The sequence below is a fragment of the Leptopilina boulardi genome, unplaced genomic scaffold, assembly GCF_019393585.1.
Source record: "Leptopilina boulardi isolate dan_hultmark-lab unplaced genomic scaffold, ZJU_Lbou_2.1 LbouV2_216, whole genome shotgun sequence".
In the NCBI taxonomy this organism is placed as follows: domain Eukaryota; kingdom Metazoa; phylum Arthropoda; class Insecta; order Hymenoptera; family Figitidae; genus Leptopilina; species Leptopilina boulardi.
Window position 1 is genome coordinate 4,032,669 of NW_026137770.1, and position 21,930 is coordinate 4,054,598.

At 30.1% G+C, this 21,930-nt stretch overlaps 1 long non-coding RNA gene across 1 annotated transcript; it reads right to left on the minus strand.

Moving 5' to 3' along the window:
* Positions 1-16,652: 16,652 nt before the first annotated feature.
* On the minus strand, positions 16,653-17,457 carry LOC127279430 (uncharacterized). The gene is made up of 2 exons (XR_007842636.1): positions 17,150-17,457; positions 16,653-16,821 (listed from the first exon to the last, which is right to left on the minus strand). It is a non-coding gene; the product is annotated as an uncharacterized LOC127279430 (long non-coding RNA).
* Positions 17,458-21,930: the final 4,473 nt, after the last annotated feature.

A 21,930-nucleotide genomic window follows, 5' to 3' on the forward strand; every position in this document is an offset into this window, starting at 1 on the left:
TTTGGCCAACCGAAGCATTTAAGTCTTTTAAACCATGTTTACCGAAGTTTTGCCGACGGTTGGCCCAACTCTGGTTTAAGTTGGGCTTAAATTAAACGGTTGGCTTTAATCAGCATGCCATAGTTGGCATGCAAAGTTGGCCCGACCTTGGTTACTTGTAAATACCCAGGTTGGACCAACTTTGGTTACCAAACTTCGCTTGCCAAAGTTAGGCCAACCTAGGCCCAACCATCCAACTCTGGCAGCCAGCCTGAATTCGCACCTGGGCAATTGGAACGCCCTGCAGTGAAGTGGTCAATAAATATGTCGATTACCGACTTTCTTCATCAGGACGGCAGCACAGGTCTACGAGGTTTTCTTTTGAGATGTTATAGTGGTTTCCAATGTATTTTTGTATGCTGAACACGATCTTGGCTTCTAAAGTGTGGGTAAAATATCCAAAAACCGTCTTTTTGAGGGTTTTCAGTATTTATTTTCTCCTTAACATGACGTGCTAGATACTTCCATATATATGACCGGGTCTGAGAAAACGGTGCTATCAACCAAAATCAAATTTTCGAAAAAACGCGTTTCAAGTTTTACTACCAATTAAAATAGATTTTTTGAAAAATTTTATATTTCAAAGGAACTGTACAAGTGTTCATTATGTATTTTTTATGCTGAACACGATTTTTATGGTTAAATAATTTTTTAAAAATCAGTGTTATTTTTATAAACAATTTGTTTTTAAAAGTTAAAATATTAAATTTAAAATTTTAATTTAATCAACTTACTGATGTCCTATAGATATGAAATTTTTTATGCATTCAGAACTAACAACCGCACTTGGACAACCAGGTCGACGATAACGGATATACCATATGGATCTTAAAGTGTACGATTTAAGCCTATACAGAAGTCTCTAACATGTCAGGTTAAGGAGAAAAGAATACTAAAAACCCTTAAACGCACGTTTTTCGGGGTCTTTACTCCAATTTTTTTGCAAGGCAAAACATTTAAAATTTCATCCCTACTGGAAAATTCTACATAGATCCCTAAAAGGAATCCTACAAGGATTTCATGTAAATTCTTGTCGGATTCTTTATAGGAACCTATGAAAATTCCCACAAGGAAAAATCCTATAGGAGTTTTTCTATAGGATTCACTATGTCGTCCTCTGGCCTCCTATAGGAATTTATATAGTTTCTTACGTAGGATCCTACAAAGGATGTGACAAAAAATGAAAATTAAAAAAAAATTTATTTTTTGTCATTGTTGTCTTGCTAGCGTGTCGAATTCGGGTTCAATCCCCACTCCCTCAAAATTTATATTTAAATATTTCTCCAAAATGCTAGAAATTGAAAAATAAGGAAGGCAAAAATGACAAAAATAAATAAAATTAAATTTTTTTTTTTAATTTTCATTTTTTGAGACGCATGAATTTTCTCCAAATTTCAAATGGTCTAAAACTTAATTGACCAAAATTCAATTGGCCTAACAGTCGTATGAACTAATTGTTACTTGGCCTAATCTGTATATGACTTAATTATTATTTATCCTAATCTTTATTCAATCTAATCCTCATTTGTACTAATCGTCATTTGGCATAATCTTAATTTAACCTAATTCTTACTTAACATTTATCTGACCCAAATCTCACTTGGCCTAAATTTTCTGTAACCAAATACGTTTTTAGCTTCATTTTTATTTGATATAATTACTTGGCCTAAACACCATTTTTTATAATTATTATTTGAAATAATTATCATTTAGACTAAACGTCGCTTAAATTAATCTTCATTTGATCTAATCTTTATAAAACCTAATTCTCATTTGGCCTAATCATTCTATAACCTAATTGTTATTTGTTCTAATATTTATCTGACCTAATTCTCAATGGGCCTAATTTTACATTATCCTAATTGTTACTTGTTCTAATATTAATCTAACATAATTCTTAATTGACCTAATCTTAATGTAACCTAATTCTCTTTTGGCCTAATCCACATTTGATCTAATTCTCACTAGGCCTTAACTTCATTGTCACTCGCTTATGAGTCACGTTTATAAGCGGGTGACAAATTAATTTTAGGCCAAGTGAGAATTAGATCAAATGAGGATTAGGCCAAAAGACTCGCTTATGAGTCACGTTCATAAGCGGGTGACAAATGCAGTTTAGGCTAAGTGAGAATTAGATCAAATGAAGATTAGGCCAAAAGAGAAGTAGGTTACATTACCCTACCGAAAATGGTCATGTAGGATCTTATATAGGATCTCATATTTCCCATAATAAAAAAACCTATCAAAATTCATTGCTCAATCCTTAACCAGAAATCGTTTACTAGAATTTACATCGAATACCACTTCAAATCATGTCTCAATTTCCTATATGATTTTTCATAAGATCCTATATAGTTTCTTACATGACACATAAGAATGTATGTAGATTTTAATATATGAATTTATGTGAGATCCTATATAAGATCCTACATAAGATTTTTCAGTAGGGTTTAGATTGGGCCAATTAAGAATTATGTTAGATTAATATTAGAACGAGTACCCAATGGGAAACTGCCACGAGTAACCATTGGCGTATTAATTGGCCCAATGATGGGAGCCAGTGAAAAAACCATTGGCACCCAATAATGGACCATTATTGGTAAAGTCATGGGCTGTCCACGCCGATGCCAATGATTGGCAACCATCATTGGCAAATTATTGGCAACCAATAATTAGCCAATATTAAAAATTTTAATAATAATTTAAAAAATCAATAATTTAAAAATAAAATTTTTATTTTTATTATTTTTTAATAGTTATTATTATTATTATTTTATTTTTAATAATTAAATTAAAATAAAAAAATGGTCATAAAAGTATTAGTGAAACCATTTCTTCCAAAAAAGAGTTTGTCTCAAATCCAATTCATAGGAGAGACATCGGGCAGAAAAAAATTTCGACAAGAAAAAAATTTTCGATCACTGCTTATATACCAATCTAATGGCACCTCAACTGCGAGAAACAGTTATGATGTTCGCCCTCCCTGTGGCGTTGAGCGAACTAAAGTCTTGAGCTGAGCCATCAGCGCAGCGCGGGAACATTTAAAAAATTTGATTTTATTAGATATTTTATTTTATAATAATTTACGAATTATTAAGTATGACATTATGTTATTAATAATTATTAATGACATTAATTATTTATTAAGTTAATTATTTGTCATATTTAAAATAAAATAAAATATCTAATAAAATCAAATTTTTCAAATGTTCCCGCGCTGGGCTGATGGCTCAGCTCTGGACTTTAGTTTGCTCAACGCCACAGGGAGGGCGAACATCATAAATGTTTCTCGCAGTTGAGGTGCCATTAGATTGGTATATAAGCAGTGATCGAAAATTTTTTTCTTGTCGAAATTTTTTTCTGCCCGATGTCTCTCCTATGAATTGGATTTGAGACAAACTCTTTTTTGGAAGAAATGGTTTCACTAATACTTTGATGACCATTTTTTTATTTTAATTTAATTATTAAAAATAAAATAATAATAACTATTAAAAAATAATAAAAATAAAAATTTTATTTTTAAATTATTGATTTTTTAAATTATTATTAAAATTTTTAATATTGGCTAATTATTGGTTGCCAATAATTTGCCAATGATGGTTGCCAATCATTGGCATCGGCGTGGACAGCCCATGACTTTACCAATAATGGTCCATTATTGGGTGCCATTATTGAAATTATATTGGCATCTCTGGCTCCCATTATTGGGCCATTAATACGCCAATGGTATTTTTCCCATTGGGTAACAATTAGAATAATGTAAAATCAGACCCAATGAGAATTAGGTCCCACATAGCACGACTACTTGCTGTGAGGTTACTGTAAGGATATCTGTAGGGTTTGTAAGGTTACTGTGTAAGCCTGCAGTAAACTTGAGGTCATCTTAAAACTTCCGCCTTACAGTAAGATTACACAGTAAAGCTAAGGTAAGCTTACACAGTAAGGTCATGGTAAGTTTACATGGTAAGGTTGTGGTAAGCTTACACAGTAAAGTTGCTGTAAGCTTAGTTTAAGATTACTGTAAGGTTACTGTTAGGTTGATGTAAGGTTACTGTAAACATAGAATGTTGTTAATAAATAAAATTTATTAATATTTATGCGCAGTAGTTTTCTATGGCACATACGGCAGCGCAGTAACTTTTATTTGACAAACCCTATAGGGGTTCATAAAGTACTTTACCAAATATATAATTTTTTATACAAAAAAATTTATAATATAATATATATTATAATATAATTATTATTCATATATTTTCATATTACTTTATATTAACAGTAACCTTACATCAACCTTACAGTAACCTTAAAGGAAGCTTACAACTACCTTACCGTGTAAGCTTACCACAACCTTACCATGTAAACTTACCATGACCTTACTGTGTAAGCTTACCTTAGCTTTACTGTGTAAGCTTACTGTAAGGCGGAAGTTTCAAGATGACCTCAAATTTACTGCAGGCTTACACAGTAACCTTACAAACCCTACAGATATCCTTATAGTAACCTCACAGCAAGAAGTCGTGCTATGTGGGGTCAGATAAATATTAGAACAAATAACAATTAGGTTATAGAATGATTAGGCCAAATGAGAATTAGGTTTTATAAAGATTAGAACAAATGAAGATTAGTTTAAAGGGCGCTTAGTCCAAATGAAAATTATTTCAAATGATAATTATGGAGGGTGTCAGGTCAACATAACCTCAAAAACCTGTCAATACTAAAAAATTGTTTTCAACGCAAACAAAAATATAATAAATATTAATTTGAAACACTTTTAGAAGATCCAGATTTACTCCTTTCGAAAAAAATTATTTTTTTCCATAATATTTTGTCAATAATTATTTTTTTAACATTTAGTTTTTTTTCTTTTAAATCAGACAAAAATTGCAATTTTTAACCAATTTTTATAAACAATACAATTGTTACCTTTTTTATATTATAATAAGTATGTTCTTAAAAAGTTATAAACAATTAAAATTTTATTTATTAAATAACTTTTTAAGAACATACTTATTACAATATAAAAAAGGTAACAATTGTAGAGAATGTTTCATTTAGTAAAATGAGCTTTTGTTTATAAAAATTGGTTAAAAATTGCAATTTTTGTCTGATTTAAAAGAAAAAAAAATAAATGTTAAAAAAATAATTATTGACAAAATATTTTGGATAAAAATAATTTATTTCGAAAGGAGTAAATCTAGATCTTCTAAAATTGTTTCAAATTAATATTTATTATATTTTTGTTAGCGTTAAAAACAATTTTTTAGTTTTGACAGGTTTTTGAGGTTATGTTGACCCGACAACCTCCTAAAAAGGATTTTTTGAGATAGCAGTTTGGACATTTGAGCAAGCCGTTTGCTCAATTGTCTAAAATGCATTCGGACAATTAGAGTGTTTGTTCAATTGTCCAATGCATTATGCCCAATCATCCGCAATATTTCTCGTGTCTAAAAAGCTGCTAAAATAATATGAAAAACTATTCAAACATTGAAAAAACGGTAGAAAATGCATATAATTCTTGATATATACAGAAAAAGAAAGTATAAAAATACCTCGATCGAGGAAAAGGAAAGAGTTTTCCGAAAAATCACTTTTTAACTGACAGTATACTGCTGTACTTGACATTTTATGGGTAAAGAAGAAAAGATTATGATAATGAGTGACACTTCATTATCGACTCTCAATATTTGTCGAATGGTAAAATATAATGATATTTCTATTCATTCTTAAATTATATATAATTATATATATTTTATTTCTAACAATTTTTAAAATTTTATCTATTTGATGTATAATTATAATATATATTATAGTACATAATTAATAATAATATATAATTATAATTATACTTATGTACTAAATAATTTCAAATAATTAAATTAATTTTAAATAATTAAACTAATTTTTAATTTAATTAATTAAATTAAAATTTAAATAAAAATATTTAAAGTAGTAGGGCGTTGTCCGCAGTGGCGAGACAGCCTGTGTGGCGAGACATTAGGATATTTCAGACAGCTGAACTGACTGTGCTGGCACTTCTGGCCTGAAAGGGGATACGCATGAAAGTGAAAGTCCCCGCGTACAGCGATTCTGCGGCTGCGCGAGGGGCTAACGAAAACACTGCGCATCCCCTTATTGTATGTGAACCCTCAATTTTTACTGTCATCAGTCTACGTCAATAAGACCCTATCCTAAAGCGCCGCAACGTAAAATTAAAGGCAGTAAAGCTCAAAAATCACCTGTTTTGACAAGCGATGAGTTTCTTAACAATGTTATCAAGAGATTGCCCAGTATACAAGTACGAATTTGAGATAATGAAGGAGAGATATATTTACAACTTATCGAGAGAGACAGTGCGTGGAAAGTTGAATGAGCTGGGTTGGTTTAATCGGAGAAACTTTGCTGATAGAGCTTCGTCCAATTCCAACAACCCATCATATGAACAGCGAAGGTCTCCTGAAGAACAAGAGACAACAGCCTTTAAGGGCACAGATCAATCTGGTCACCAATTTGAAAGTCTAACGGACATAATGTCAGGTTTGGACAATGCAATGGGTATGGACATTGTATGGACATAACAAGGGGAACTCTCCTACTATGTTATTGGGTAGTGAAGGAAGAGATGGCAGAATATAGGGCAATTGACAAATTAATTTGTCCTATTGGTAGTGCCTTAAAAATTAAAAAAGGTAGGGGAAAAGGAGAAGAAAAGAAAAACATTTATTTAAAAAAATTTTTTTTTTATTTTTTAGTTCACATTAAATACTCTCGTTCTTATGAGTATAGCTAATTATTTATAAATAAATTTATTTAAAAAAAATAAATTTATGAAATTTACATCTATAACTCATATACATAGATTAAGATTTGTTTTAGGTTGAGTTCAGTTTAATTTTGTTTTACGAACTCTAGCCCACTTAAACCTAATTAGGGCCTATACTAAGCTGAACTAGATCTAAATAAATAAATTGTTATATAGTGAAGTGTACTGATAAACCCAATTTTGCTGGTTTAACAGTTCTGTTGACAATGAATGGTGATATAAATTTTAGATGTGTCACTTGGAATGAACGCAGTGTAGCAAACAAAATAACAGAGGTCGAAACTCTGGACTATCAATTTAATCTGGACATCATCTCAATTACAGAGTCATAGTTTAATAATAACAAAATGGATTGGCACCTTAGAGGCTATAGGACATTTAGATACGATAGACAAGGACTTGGAACTGGAGGCGGAGTGCTGGCATTAGTAAAGAAAGCCTATATTATTGAGAGAATACAGCTCAAAGAGTCGTGGATCGGTTTCATGGATGCGGTAGGAACCAAGGTCAAAACGGAGGACGGATCAATCTATATTGTCACCATTTTTTTATGGTTAAATGGCCTCTTGCAAAGCAGGCAGCCAAACACTATGTCACTGATATTCACTATGTATAGTTTATTTCTCTTGTAACTTCCTTGACATCCAATAGGATGATAGTATAAGAACATCGGATAGGGTATTTTATGATAGAGAGGAGGGACGCACAGTGCCCTAATAGGAACCATCTAACTTTCGCCCAACAATATGAGACTATACACGATTAAAAACAGAAATAACATGCGTATTAATTATATATATATATTTTTCGGAAATTTAAATATCTTGGATTTATTTTTAATAGCGAATGCAACTATAAGGACCACATTTGGTTAAGGGGGTTATATCATATAGATGTGAAATTTGGGGTTGGGAAGAAAAGAAAGAATAGGAAAAGATACTTATCGACTACATCAGATGGATTTTAAGGTTGGACATTAATACTCCAAGATATATAATATATAAAGAAACAAATATGAGAAAAATGAATATTGATTGGGCTCTAAGAGCAATAAAATATGAGGAACATGTGGCGAATCAGGATGATGAACGACTTATTAAATTATGCTGGTTAGAAAAAAGGAAATTGGAAAATAGGGAAAAATATTCAGAAGAAAGGGAAAAATTTTATAATAGTTTGGGGTATAGCACGATGGAAATTGAAAGATATATAGGATTAAAAGGAGAAAAATAGATGAGATAATCAAAAAAAGAGGTATAGATATAGAAAATCAGGTTAGAATAGGAAATATAAGTGAATCTAAATATAACCCTAGGTACAAGGAAATATTGACTGAAGGATTACCATATTATTTGAAAAAACTAAGGATAGGTTGGGAACAGGAAACTATAGCGAGAATTAGATGTGGAAATATAGAAAGAACCAATAAATATTGGGCAAATGAAAGTTTATGGATTTGTAGAATATGTGAAAAAGGCTGGTGTTCTTTTAATCATTTGTTCAAAGAATGTTTAGGTAATAATAATTTAACTACGGATGTAAATATTGACAAGGTTAATTTATATATGATTAGATATAATGATAAATGTGATAAAAAAATAGTAAAAGCTATATATAATATAGATAAAATACTTAAAAGTAAAGAGGTTTGGCGTTAAGTTTATTGTAAATTTATGTAAAGATATGAATATGTTTAAGGATGGATGTGAATAGAGATGCACAGTGATTATATGTAAACCAAGTCCATTTCTGGGCCATTAGGCTGAAAATAAATAATAAAATATTTATATATATTTTTTTTTCTTTATTCTTTACTCTCTTTCATCTCCCTTCATTCTTCATCATTTTACATGAATCCTAAAAAAAGGAAGAAAGAGTCTATTTGTTTAAAACTTAAATGAACAAGAATGAAAGGATTTGCAGTATGTCAAATTCAAATAATTATATCTCCGCCATGGAAAAATTTACCAATTTCAATTACTAATTCAGTGCCTGGATTAAAGGCACACTCAGTTATATAAAAAGTTTCCGGATTGAATTTTTTTATCTTTGTTGAGAGCAAACTGGAAAGGAGATAACAATTCAATGTCATAAAAAGGTGCCTTAAAGTTTTTAGAGAATTTCTACATTTACATTCAGAATCAATCCCTATTGAAAATTCTCATATAGGATCTCACATAAATTCATATATTAAAATACACATAAAATCCTATGTATCATGTAAGAAACTATATAGGATCCTATGAAAAATCATATAGGAAATTGAGACATGATTTGAAGTAGGATTTGATATAAATTCTTACAAACGTATTCTTAGGTAATAAGTTATGAAAATTCCTATATGAAATCCCACAATTTTTTCTGGTCACATTTTTTCCTTCAATTTCTTATGTCAATTTCTTCCGTGTTTTCTCACTAAAAAACATACCAAAATTCATTGCTCAATCCTTAACCAGAAATTTTCCTATATCAAATCATACATCAAATCTTTTTTCGATTCTTGAATAAAAAATTATTACAAATAATCTGACATGAAATCATATTGAAAATCCTCACGTGAGATCATATATATGATTGATTTGAACATAAGAAATCATAAAGGATTTCATGTAGATTCTGAAATATTTATATTTAAGATTTTACATAGAATTATATAAAGGAAACAATATAGGATTTTATATAGGAATTTTCAGTTGGCAGACGGCAGTTTATAAAAATTAAAAATTATTTAATTAAAAATCAAATAATATTACTGTAATTCATCTGAAAAGAAAAGAAATTGTGCTTTGCAATACACCTTCTGAGTTAGAGTCTCAGCTTTTATAGTATTCAAGACTGATCTCAACTGTGAGAAAAAAATTAGCACCATCTGGCGGCGTAAGAGTGAAACTATGGTGATATACATCTATATTTGAATTTCCCATATAATTTCCGACATAATTTGTCATATAATTTCGGACTTGGTATCTTAGCAATTCTGTCTGCTTCTTCATTTTGTTTAATGCCACAGTGACTCGGAACCCAAAGGAATGCCACATGGCAATTGCCACTTTCCATGGAGAGTACCATTTGTTTTATTTTCATTATAAGAGGGTGAATTGTTTTTTTTTGCATAAGAGTATATTGAATTTGTTGTAAAGCGGAGCGACAGTCAGAAATGATAATAGTTTTTTTAGTTTGAGAAAAATTTAATGTTTTTAAGTGCATTCACTATTGGGATCGGCTAAACTGCAATACGCCATCTGGTGGGGACCCATTCTCTCCCTCCATTTTCTTTCTTTGTCTCTCTTCAATTAATAGGTTAGAAAGAGTAGAAGAAACAAAATGGAGGGAGAGATGGGTCAAAGTTACTAGATTGTTACTAGACCACCGTTCCCAATGGCCGTAAGTTCACCAGAAAGAGGAGTAGTTAAACCATTTAGTCTCACCCCAGATCTCAAGTTTAGCTCAGGTACATAGTAAGCAGCACTGGAGGATTGATTGTTTAAATTATGGGCACTATCTGTAAAATATTGTATATAATTTATATAATTTTCATTTAAAAATTTATTTAATTCAAAATCAGGTGAGGAATGTTCTTTTAACAAAAAGCCTGTGTGTAAATCTACATTAATTTTTATAGAAAATTTGTTCCATGTATAATCAAAATATGATACTCTTTTAGTTCTATTACCATTTCCTACAATGTTTTTAATTCTACAATATGATTCAAATAGAAGAATTCTATTAAAGTTGACTTTTTTATGTTTTTTTATTTCGACTTCTCATAAAGCAATTGCAGTCTCGGGATGACTGGGTTGTTCTTCCATTAGTAGCAGCCTAGTAAAAATCTATCCGATAGCATCCTTCTACGCAAATCTAATGTAGGTTTATCGCATTCAGCTAAGAGTATACTTCTGGGTGTTGAAAACATACAACCCAGAACCACCCATAGTGCTTCATTTTGAATTCGATCTAGAATTTTTAAGTTAGAGTTATTTGCTGTCAAAAAAAATTGGGAGCCCCATTTAAGATGAGCTCTTATTAGACCAGTATAGGCCATTAAGAGAGTGGAAGGGTGGGTACCACCTGTAACTCTAGTCATTGATTTAAGTGCATTTATTGCATACATTGCAGATTTTACCTCGACCGGTAATAGGCGAAATAAGAATCTTAGATATATATTAAACAGTAGAGGAGAGAGAACCCCACCTTGGGGTACTCAAACCCCACAAACTTCTGGTTTGTCAAATAATGGATGAAATAACAGATTTCTTTTAGAAATAAAAAAATTTACAGAGTTAAGAATTTTATGTGGAACCTTTAAGTTTCTTAATTCTTTTATCATTAAATCGGGTAGCACATTATTGAAGGCACCCTCTATATCAATTTCCAAAGCCAAGGTTCCTTGTTTTTGTAAGAAGCCCTGCAAGATATCAGTAATAAAGGCTGCGACACAATCTAGGACAGAACTTCCTTTTCTAAATCCATATTTAGAAGGGGGAATCCAATCCTCAGATTCTGCCAAGAACTCTAATCTTTTATGTATTAATTTTTTAAACAATTTACATAATGCAGAATTGACAGAAATAGGGCGGAAGCCCTTGCCTCGTGGTTTGGGTATAAAAATAACTTTAGTGATGCTCCAGCTTTTCGGAAAACTTTAGCGAAGAAATATAACATTAAAAAGTTTTAAGATGAATTTTAAGATAAAGTGTGGAAGTTTACGAATTAGTTCGTAGGTAATTCCATCTAATTCCGGAGCCGTACCACATTTTGAATCCAAGAGAGCAGAATTGAATTCAATTTCAGAAAATGGAGAGTTAAATTGGCAAAATGATTCATTTTCAGAAACAAATTCAAAAGGGGTCTCCACAACAGGCACTTAAGAATTTACTAGTTTTTCGCGGAAAGTGTGAAATATATGTGAGTCCGAGTCATTGCAAACATTAGTTCTAGTTGATGAGTTTTTATTAAGGAAAGATCTAATAGTTTTCCATGCGGAGCTTATTCCCAATGATGGGTTGATATTATAACAGAATTATAGAAAAGAATCCTTCTTTTTCTTTCTAAGGAACCATTTAACCTCATTATCAACCTTTTCAAATTCACTTCTAAATTTCTCAGTTTGATTCTCAATCCAATTTTTCCTAGCTATTCTTCTACGGAAAATGGCTTTTGGCAGTCTTCATTTCACCATAAAGGCTCTAATTTTCTTGTACAGGATGATTGATTGGACGAAAGGCACCTCGTGATTCGATAATAGATGAAAGTTTGAGAATAAATTTATCGTAAATTAATTTGGGTCCCACATTGACGTCCATTAATTTTTCCAGGGATTCAGTTAGGGACAGAAGATCTATTTCAGCTTCTTGCCAATTAACATTTTTAAAATTTAACCTATTTGAGTTAGAAGTAATATATTTTGAGCTAGTGTCAAAAGTGGCGAGAACCAATATATGGTCAGAACCATATGTATCTTCAGTTACTTCTATAGATGCTTGTGGTATTAAATTCTCAGATACAACTATGAGATCGAGGTTATTGTTAGTACGTCCATGTTGATCTTGTCTAGTTGGGAGGTGATCATTAAGAGAAATAAGACCATAATATTCGAATATTTTTGATAATGCTATACCTCTTGCAGAATTAAAAGATGAGCCCCATGTCTTTGATTGCGCATTAAAGTCTCCACACAAAACGACAGGATATTGTTGATGAGACTCTCGAAGAATCTAAGCCATATACTTGAAAAGGGATGTTACCAGATGGAGAAACATAAAACAAAACAATTAACCATTTTGTGTTACGAACACTAACCATAACAGCAGTTGCCTCAAAAAATTGAGAAACGTCAATCTGAAGGGTAATCGGTTCAACAATAATGTTGTCTCTAATTAGGAGCAAAGTTCCACCTCCATGTGTATCGGTTTTTCTGTCTTTACGGAATGTGTTAAATCTGTAAATTTGCCAAACTGGATAAGATTCATTAAGCCATGTCTCAGAAATCGATAATATACCCTGTTGAAAATTCCTATGTGAGAACACATATGGGATCTCATCCAGGATCTCTTGTGAGTTCTTATGTGGGTTCCCATACAGGTTCACACATAAGATCCTGTATGAAAAGGTTCCTGGGATGAACTTGCGTGAGATCAAGCGCACGATCTTATGTCTCTGTAAAAGCAATAACACAGGATCCCATGAGGTTTCCTGTGTAGGTTCCTATATGAACAACACGATAAATAGGAACACACATGGGATCTTATCCGAGATCTTGTATGAGTTCTTACATAGGTTCTCACATATAAGAAGATTAATAGCAGCTTAATAAGATTTTATAGAATGCTTTTATATATATGCTATTAATCTTCTTATATGTGAGAACCTATGTAAGAACTCATACAAGATCTCGGATAAGATCCCATGTGTGTTCCTATTTATCGTGTTGTTCATATAGGAACCTACACAGGAAACCTCATGGGATCCTGTGTTATTGCTTTTACAGAGACATAAGATCGTGCGCTTGATCTCACGCAAGTTCATCCCAGGAACCTTTTCATACAGGATCTTATGTGTGAACCTGTATGGGAACCCACATAAGAACTCACAAGAGATCCTGGATGGGATCCCATATGTGTTCTCACATAGGAATTTTCAACAGGGTATCTACCTCACTCAACTTTATGAGTGCCTCAATTTCAGTTCTCTTATATATAATGCTACGGGCATTCCAAGTTCCAATACGGAGAGGACAAGAAATGAAAGAAAAAAAAACTATTATATCTAGGGTTTATTTCCAACAGGAGATTAACAGTAAGTAAAAGCAAGTAGACCTATATCTAAATTTTATTTCCAACAGGAAATTAAGAATAACATAAACAAAAAATAAAGAAAATTAATTAGTAAAGTAATCAGACTTGGTTCTGTTACGCTGGAATTGAAAAATAAGAATCTTTTACTATATAGTTGTCAGGGGACTAGAACTTACTTAACTAAAGTAATTAATATTAATAATTATAAATTATATTCCCTTCTCCTCCATTTTCATTCCCCTTTATTATTGAGGTTCCGATACAGCATTGTTTAAATTATTGAGATTTTCAGGTGGATCGAGAGAAAAAAAATTCTGCTCCTGGTTCTTAGCATTACGAGGTAAATTTTCATCAGTAACAGATTTTAGATAACGTTGTGCTCTTGTTTCATTTAAGGAGAAGGACTCTTTTGTAAAATCCTAAAGGCATTCATTCTATTATAATTATTTATATATTTGCATCTATTCACCTCAAAATCATACGTAGGAGAGTTAATGTCAACTGTTTCGTGAGGACCGTTACAATTGGAACATAAAGGTTCCTGGTTTCAAATTAAGGCAGACATTAAACCTATGATTATTAGAAAAATGCGAGCAGACTGGGTGAGTAGATCTACATTGATCCGCCACATGGGTGAAGCGTTGACACCTATAACATCTAGCTGCCCTAGGGATGACAGGTGTTATGGTTAGGGCATAACCATTTAGGAACAAATGTCTGGGGATGTTCAAAAAACAAATTACACTCTATTGGAGAGTGAGCCATCCCTTTCAAAGCATCTCTTGACAATGACCAAATGATTTTTCAATTCTTCATACAAATTCTCTACAATTTGCGAAACTGGGTAAGAGGTTGGAATGTTTTTGCAAAACCCTTTTCTGTATACAAAATTGTCGAGAATATATGCTCTGTATCCTGAAATTCTAAATACCGAACAATTCACCATTTTGTTAGCGTCTTCCCATACATCACAATGAACTTTCACCTGGTTTATACCGCTTCTAAAAATTCTCTTATGTCCGGATACAACGGAACCAACAAGGTCTGCCACAGCAAATGGATCCAATTTCCCCAGTTCTTTACCTGGGATAGTGGATTCAAGAAGTACAGATGATGATATATCAGAGTATCTCAAAAATTTGGAATAATCTCCAATAGAAGACCAGAAGAGACAAGGGTTTTTTTTACAAAATTATCGATTATTTCTTTGTCAATGACAGTATTCTGTTGAATATTATTATTAGTTTAATTTTGTATTAGTGGAAGTTGATCAGATAGTGGGGGACCAATTTATATAGGTATATCATTGTGTGTTTCAGTATTGATTAACAAATCATTAAAAGAATCTGATAGATTAGGATTTAATTCGTGATCAGTTGTTATAAAATAAGGAAGACCTGGCATGACTCTGGCCATTCACAGACAGTTCTGTAATTTTTGCAGCTCCAAACATTAAGGAGCCATTCATTAATTACGTAAGGGTCCTTAGGGGGAGGGGGGGTTTATAAAATCTCTACATGGTCTTACGTGGGGGGGTGGGGGGTAGAAGCTAATCTTACGTAAGATTTTGCCAAGTATTTTCCATTTGTATTGATGTAATTAATTTTTTAATTACATTAATATTGTTAAAAACTTACGTAAGAAGGGGGAGGGGGGTCCGAAAAATCTTATGTATCCTTACATGGGGAAGGGGGGGTCAAAATTAGCCAAAATCGTCCTTACGTAATTAATGAATGGCCCCTAATTCGTTCGGAAGCAAAAAAAATATATATATTCTCTACGAATTTACTCACGTATAACCGGTTTCGTAGTCACCTTCGTTCGAGTATTGTTTTCACTCACACTGCACACACATATATATATTTTCAATACGCTCGCTTGTATATATAATCCTAACCTAAACTAACACAGTATTAATACGCACGCACTATTACAACCGCGATACAAAGTATATTTCGAACTGCTCTTATATACTAACTTCAGAAATTCTTTTGCGCTTGTGAGAAACTTTATAAATAATCAAAACTTTATTTATTTAACAAAAATTAACCTTTCACTGTTATTATCTTTCTTATGATTACCAAGGTCAATTTTCATATAGCAAGAAAGTAGTATTTTACTTATATTTTTAAAATAAACTAACCCTGCTAAAAATAAAATCACAAAACGTCAAAAAATTAGTCAGGATCTCTGACGTTTTGAGACTGTTTTTGTTACGATTGCAGTCACAGAACACCACAATAAGTGAGGTTTAGTCAAAGAATCGTCAATAGTAGTCAGATTTTTTATGAGGGTCGGAGACCCTTTTTTTTGCCATACCATAAATCATTAAACCCTGTGACTATTTGTGATGTTAAATGACATTTCTTTCTATAAAATAGTTTTGAAGATTCCTGACTTACTTCTCATGAATTCTGACTACAAATATTTAAAAATTAAAAAAAATCAATATTTTATCATTAAAAAAATAAATTATCGTACAACATTTTTTTATCTTTACGTTACACATTCTTAATTATTATTTTTACAATTTATTATATTTATTTACTCCTATCGAAGAAAATCTCGCAAACGCAGGGAATCGAACTCACAACCTAACGAACGCAAACCGAATACCTAACCCCTGAGCTAAACTAACCTAACAGAGATCTTAAAAATAGAATACGGTTTTATGAAAATAGAAGATCTTATTACTTTTTTTCAATTTTATCAACATATTTTGTTGATAATTATTATTATTATTTTAAAAAAATTTTATAATTTTTAAAAATTAACAAGTAAAGTTAAAATAGGTATATTGTTATATTGATCAAAAAACGTTTGTAGTCCAATTATCATATATTAATGTATTCAATTAATAAAATTTGCTTCAGCAAATATTTAATTAAACAAAAAATTCGTATCTAAATATTATTTGAATTCGAACTTAAGGGGGGAACACCAGTTGTAACTCAAAAAATAATGCTTTTTTCAAGAATATTTTCCAAAAGAACAATGAATCTTTTTAAAGAATACTATTTATTAGTTAAAAGTACATGTAAAAAGCTGTAATTTAAAAAAAAAAAAAAAATTTTTTTAACAAAAACTTTTGGAGATATGAGCCATTGAAGTGGCGTCTTAAGAAAAAAGGCGAATTGCGGTGACCAGCATTCTGCAAGTATACTTCGTCTGAAATACAAAAATGAAATTGATTTACATTTATTATAAGATTATCTAGTTCGTGATCGAAGGATTTAAAAAAAAAAAAAAATTTGACAAAATGGCGACCTGTCAAAGTCAAAAGTATGATTTTCGTTAAAAAAATACGGTCGATTTTCAGCTATATAAAAAAAAGTTTTGATTAAAAAAAAAAATCCTTCGATCACGAACTAGACTTATATGTGTAAATGAAGCACACTAAATTTTAAATAAATCGGTTTAATGGTATTCGACTAATCATGGTCACCGACTTGGAAAATGTCATTTTGAGAAAAACGCATTAAAAGTTTCAACTTACTTTTTTTTGTTCAGAAGAAATTTTGTTTCTAAGTTACAAAGAGTCATCGATTCCTGGACCATATAATAACTCTTCCGCAGTGGTTGCCGTTTCTAAATCATAGGAAAAGGCCATCTGTCGTTAGGGTCAGGTATGGCTGGCCACCTTGTATGAAGCCACGGGACGCGCCGCTGCAGTGTTCTGTATATCTCATTTATTTTTCACCGGATCAACTTTGAAATTTACAGACACATTTCTAAATATGTATACTTTAAGAAAATGCACCAAAAAAAAAATCGATTTTTCGAAAGTTACAACTGGTGTTCCCCCCTTAAAAGAATATAATATACAAATAAAATAGTCTAGAATAATAAGATACTGTCGGATTGTCTCAAGTAAACTCTGAGCGAATTTTATCAGGTTTTTCGCTCACGTTTTAGCACATTCATTACTATTATAATTAATTATAATGATAAGAATTAATTAATATGCATATACTAATTACTATATTATTAAAATTCAATTTAACATAATTCTTCCACAAATCAACTAAATAATTACTAATTTTAATTTCTCTTTTTAGCATACTGCACTATAATTAGATGTAATATTTCCCTGCTAAAAATAAAATCAGAAATCAGTCTCAAAACGTCAGAAATCCTGACGTTTTGAGACTATTTTGATGTTCTGTGATGCTGCTGACTAATTCTGACTTAAATAGTTTTTATGGGCCTGACGTTTTCTAAAAAGTGACGATTTCTCACTACGTTTTATTTTTTTTGTAAAAAGGGTTCCAAGAGAGGTACCAAGGCCACTCAAACCCACCATATAACTCTATTATATTATATATTCCCTTTTTCCAACAGAAGGGTCCTTTCGAGGGTCCATCAGGTTTTATGACTTTTTAATGCAAAATAAAAAATTATTTAAATTTAAATAAATATTTTTTTAAATGTTATATTTGTAATTTATAGATTTTAACGATTCCAATGATATAAAACATTATGTAAAAACTCTAAAATTACATAATGATTATACAATAAATACTCCATTAATTAAAATTAATTCTCAATAATTTAAAAATATTTGCAAAAAATTTTATATCGTTGTAATTGTATTAACATGTACATTACGAATATAATATTTAAAAATCATTTTTTTCAAATGCAACAATTTTTAATTTTGCAATGAAAAGCCATAAAACCATAAAAGATCCTTCTGGCCTATACTTTTCTTTTTGTCCTTTTCTAACGTACATATAATATATATGGAATCACGTTTGTAAGACAAGGACAGAAAAGGGAAGGCGTCAATGACTACGACTATACTTTTAAAGTCCCTACTTCAAATTTGTATTTATTATTTTACAGTAAGCTACTATCGGCCCAAAAAGTATAGACCCCTGTCTTTGAAAGCTTATAACTTGGGTAAAAAAAATCGTAGAATATTAAGACAACATGAAATCAGTAGCTACACTATTCCTACGTTCCTATACAGAATTGCAAATAACCAAAAAATTTTTTGTATTTGTTACAGATTTTTAAAGATTAAAAATACATGGTTTTTTGCATGGTTTTGACAAAGGGCAACTTTGAAAGCTTGTAGCTCATTCAATTTATATGATATCTTTAAGCCAATTTTTTTTAATAATATTTGATTCCTTCTTAAACATATTGTATAAATAAAAAGTCATTATTTTATTAACTTTTCTCTGTTAATTAAAACAAAGATAAAAAGCTATCTCTATCAAAAATAAACGCACAGGTTTGAGACAAAATTTAAATTATGTAAAATATGAAATTGTTTAAAAAACAATTAAAGAAATATTAAAAAAAAAATTTTTCAAAGAATTATTTATAAAAATATTTTCAATTTTTTGCTTTATTACCTCCATTAACGCAAGGTGCGGGTCATCTTGAACCCTTTTGTCATCGGCAGACACCACGGTAACATTATTGTACTACCGTACCTTTTTTTTGACATTTTTCTATTCTTACCAGCTATTTACAACTTTAAAGAGTTTTTTCGAATGCTTCTTCAAGGGTGTAGGTATAAAGATTTCAAAACTTGAAATATTTTGAATTTACTAAAAATATTGTAAAACCTCCATTGTAAGTTATAGGAAGTATGCTTTACGTATAAGTCTGTCTCCCTCTTACTCATGGATGAAAACTAACATGGAGGTTTTTCTGTGGTATACCTGCGTAGGTTATAAAAAAATGGGTTGCTCAAAATTTTAAACTTCTACGCCTGTGAGAAATAGATTTATGACGGCCTGCACCTTGCTTTAATGAGGTAATAAAGCAAAAAACTGAAAATATTTTTATAAATAATTCTTTGAAAAAATTTTTTTTAAATATTTTTTTTATTGTTTTTAAACCAATTTCATATTTTACATAATTTAAATTTTGTCTCAAACCTGTGCGTTTATTTTTGATAGAGATAGCTTTTTATCTTTGTTTTAATTAACAGCGAAAAGTTAATAAAATAATGACTTTTTATTTATACAATATGTTTAAGAAGGAATCAAATATTATTAAAAAAAAATTGGCTTAAAGATATTATATAAATTGAATGAGTTACAAGCTTTCAAAGTTGCCCTTTGTCAAAGCCATGCAAAAAACCATGTATTTTTAATCTTTAAAAATCTGTAACAAATACATAACATTTTTTGGTTATTTGCAATTCTGTATAGAAACGTAGGAATAGTGTAGCTACTGATTCCATGTTGTCTTAATAACGTACGATTTTTTTTATTCAAGTTATGAGCTTTCAAAGACAGGGGTCTTTACATTTTGAACCGATAGTAGTTTCCTTACATTTAGTTATAAGAAAGCAACATATGTTGAAAACCTATTCTTACCATTGTGTTAACTCTATATATATATATATATATATATATGAGGCAAAATTCCTGAAATGTCCGAACAAAAAATTAAAAGTTCTCGAATTTAATCCATACTTTTCTAAAATGTTGTTATTGTTGGTGAAAGTCTAAAAATCAATTATTATTGAATTTAATAAAATAGTTTTTGAATTACAACGTTCTTAATTTTTGACTTTTGAAAAAAAAATTTTTTTTCAATGTACAATATTTATAAGTAGAATGCATAAAAGTTAACATATATATAATGATTTTTAAAGCTTTTTTGACGAGCTACACGCTGTTAATAAAAATTTTTTTTTTTAAATAACATTTGACCTTGAAATTCAAGGTCAAAATGTTAATTTACGTTTATCTCAAAATCGGATTTTTTAAAATTATTTTTAACTATCTCAATGGAAAGCTTGACTAATTTCCTACAAAACATGTAATTTTCAGAGTGGGATCTTTTAAAGTTTTTGAGATATTAATTAATTAATTAATTAATGTTTATAACAAATGAAATATTTTACAAACGAATAAAGTTACCGTAATTCTGAAGTTAGTAATTGAAAGTTAAAGTAATTCCGCATCCAACGAGCCCTATATGAAGTATTTTGGATAAGTAGATTGTTAATAAACAATTAGTTAACATTGCAATTGTTTATAACCAATCTACTTATCCAAAATACTTCATATAGGGCTCGTTGGATGCGGAATTAGCTTAACTTTCAATTGGTTAGTTTAGATTTATGATAACTTTATTTGTTTGTAAGATATTTCATTTTTTATTGTTATTTAACTAAAATTGAACAAAAATACTTCATATAGGGCTTTTGGATGCTTGTTGTTAGTAAAAAATAAAATATTTTACAAACAAATAAAGTTATGGTAATTCTGAACTTACCAATTGAAAGTTAAGGTAATTCCACATCCAACGAGCCCTATATGAAGTATTTTGTATAAGTAGATTGTTAATAAACAATTGCAATGTTAACTAATTGTTTATTAACAATCTACTTATCCAAAATACTTCATATAGGGCTCGTTGGATGCGGAATTACGTTAACTTTCAAATACTAACTTAAGAATTACGGTAACTTTATTCGTTTGTAAAATATTTCATTTGTTATAAACATTAATTAATTAATTAATTAATATCTCAAAAACTTTAAAAGATCCCACTCTGAAAATTACATGTTTTGTAGGAAATTAGTCAAGCTTTCCATTGAGATAGTTAAAAATAATTTTAAAAAATCCGATTTTGAGATAAACGTAAATTAACATTTTGACCTTGAATTTCAAGGTCAAATGTTATTTAAAAAAAAAAATTTTTATTAACAGCCTGTAGCTCGTCAAAAAAGCTTTAAAAATCATTATATATATGTTAACTTTTATGCATTCTACTTATAAATATTGTACATTGAAAAAAATTTTTTTTTTCAAAAGTCAAAAATTAAAAACGTTGTAATTCAAAAACTATTTTATTAAATTCAATAATAATTGATTTTTAGACTTTTACCAACAATAACAACATTTTAGAAAAGTATGGATTAAATTCGAGAACTTTTAATTTTTTGTTCGGACATTTCAGGAATTTTGCCTCATATATATATTTGAAAAAAATTAGAAATCGCTGGCTATTTCACATAAAAGTTTATTTTTTTACAACTAGATGAGCAAAAACATTCTGGTCTCTTGTAAAATAGAATATATGAATTGATCGCTCAATCAATCTCTGAGCGAATTTGATCCAGTTTTCACTAAATATAAATTTGATTTGAACCAAATATTCCATCTAATTATAGTGCAGTATGCTAAAAAGAGAAATTAAAATTAGTAATTATTTAGTTGATTTGTGGAAGAATTATGTTAAATTGAATTTTAATAATATAGTAATTAATATATGCATATTAATTAATTCTTATCATTATAATTA